At 46.6% G+C, this 2,500-nt stretch overlaps 1 protein-coding gene across 1 annotated transcript in view; it reads left to right on the top strand.

The window, feature by feature from the left end:
• Window positions 1-2,500, top strand: part of LOC109900120 (catenin delta-2) — a 591,443-nt gene that overhangs the window by 347,792 nt on the left and 241,151 nt on the right. The window lies entirely within an intron of this gene.

The raw sequence follows: 2,500 nt of genomic DNA, 5'->3' as shown, positions 1-2,500 counted from the left end.
TGTCCTGTGGAGGTCACTGGCCTGTGGAGATCACTGTCCTGTGGAGGTCACTGTCCTGTGGAGATCACTGGCCTGTGGAGGTCACTGGCCTGTGGAGGTCATTGTCCTGTGGAGATCATTGTCCTGTGGAGGTCACTGTCCTGTGGAGTTCACTGTCCTGTGGAGTTCACTGTCCTGTGGAGGTCACTGTCCTGTGGAGGTCACTGGCCCGTGGAGGTCACTGTCCTGTGGAGGTCACTGTCCTGTGTGACCTCACATATTGATCCTCTGCCAATCGATTTAAATCAGCTCCAATCATCTCCACACTGTGTGTTAGGATTGTAGATAGCAGGAGATCAGAGAGGTCCCCTCTGGAAGGAATTGACAGTCATGTGACCTCTCTTTCTGTGGTATTGATGGGATAACACAGTGGAGACATTGTAATTGTTCATACACAAGCACTGTTATGCTCACACACAACAGAGCAACATGACTTATCCTTCCCACTCTGCTGTGTTCCAGCCCAGCTTTCCTGGTGTGTTTCATCATTACCATGCGTTTGTCAGTTATAAAGAGATATATTTCACATGGTTTTCATGTTTAATTCAGCATCCATCAATCTGAAGAGAGAGGGAGAGAGGTAAGGAGAGACAGAGAGAGAGAATGGATATACCACAAAGGATGTGGGTGTGAGTGTGTCTGTGCATGTCTTTGCGTGTGTGCATGTGTGAGTGTGTGTCTGTGCGTGTGCGTCTGTTCGCGTGCGTCTGTTCACGTGCGTCTGTGCGTGCGTGTCTGTGCGTGTGTGCGTGTGTGTCTGTGCATGTGTGTCTGTGCTCGTGTGCGTCTGTGCGTGTCTGTGCGTGTGTGCGTGTGTGCGTGTGTGCTTGTGCGTGTCTGTGCATGTGCGTCTATGTGTGTATGTGTCTGCTTGTGCGTCTGTGCGTCTGTGTGTGTGTGTGTGTATGTGTGTGTGTGTGTGTGTGTGTTTGTGTGTGTGTGTGTGTGTGTGCGTGTCTGTGCGTGTGTGTCTATGTGTGTATGTGTCTGCTTGTGCGTCTGTGCGTCTGTGCGTCTGTGTGTGTGTGTGTGTGTGTGTGTGTGTGTGTGTGTGTGTGTGTGTGTGTGTGTGTGTGTGTGTGTGTGTGTGTGTGTGTGTGTGTGTGTGTGTGTGTGTGTGTGTGCCAGTGGAGAATCCTACTGAGCATTGGTGAAGTCCATAATACTGGGATGTGGTGGTGGTAGTACTATCGACTCCCTAGAATTACACATTCAGAGTATCGTGGGAGACAGAGAGCAACACAGGGAAAGAGACACACACACAGAGAGAGAGAGAGAGAGAGAGAGAGAGACTGCAGAGAGACTGCAGAGAGAGAGAGGGAGAGAGACTGCAGAGAGAGAGAGACTGCAGAGAGAGAGAGCGAGAGAGAGAGTGCAGAGAGAGAGAGAGAGAGAGAGAGAGACTGCAGAGAGAGAGAGAGACTGCAGAGAGAGAGAGAGAGAGACTGCAGAGAGAGAGAGAGGGAGAGAGAGACTGCAGAGAGAGAGAGACTGCAGAGAGAGAGAGAGAGACTGCAGAGAGAGAGAGAGAGAGAGAGAGAGAGAGATAACATAGAGGAATAACAGATTTGGAACCTAATACTTACCGTGGGACACGCGTCAACAGCAACCTTGGGAAAATCCTGCATTATCATTAACAGCAGACTCCTTGCATTTCCTCATTGAAAACAACGTACTGAGAATATGTCAAATTTGCTTTTTACTAAATTAACATACGACAGACCACGTATTCACCCTGTATATCCAAATATATATATATATATTTAGGGCCGTGGGGTGAGACAGGGATGCAGCTTGAGCCCCACACTCTTCAATGTATATATATATATATATATATATATATATATATATATATATATATATACGAATTGGCGAGGGCACTAGAATAGTCTGCAGGACCCGGCCTCACCCACCTAGAATCTGAAGTCAAATGCCTATTGTTTCAAATCAAATCAAATGTTATTTGTCACATGCAACAAATACAACAGTGAAATGCTTACTTACAAGCCTTTAACCAAAAATTATTTAAGAAGTTTGAAGAAAACCAAGTGTTAAGTACAAAATAATAAACAGCAGCAGTAAAATAACAATAGCATGCTATATACAGGGGGTACCGGTACAGAGTCAATGTATGGGGGTACCGGTTAGTCAAGGTAATTGAGGTAATATGTATATGTAGGGAGAGTTAAAGTGACTATGCATAGATAATAAACAGAGAGTAGCAGCAGAGTTAAAGAGGGGTCTGGGTAGCCCTTTGATTAGCTGTTCAGGAGTCTTATGGCTTTGGGGTAGAAGCTGTTAAGAAGCCTTTTGGACCTCAACTTGGCACTCCGGTACCGCTTGCCGTGTGGTAGCAGAGAGAAGCAATCCAGGACTAGGGTGAATTTTGACCATTTTTAGGGCCTTCCTCTGACACCGCCTGTTATAGAGGTCCTGGATGGCATGACAGCACCGTCAATGA

Source organism: Oncorhynchus kisutch, linkage group LG11 (assembly GCF_002021735.2).
Source record: "Oncorhynchus kisutch isolate 150728-3 linkage group LG11, Okis_V2, whole genome shotgun sequence".
Taxonomy (NCBI): Eukaryota; Metazoa; Chordata; class Actinopteri; order Salmoniformes; family Salmonidae; genus Oncorhynchus; species Oncorhynchus kisutch.
This window is presented reverse-complemented; position numbering and strand designations above follow the sequence as displayed.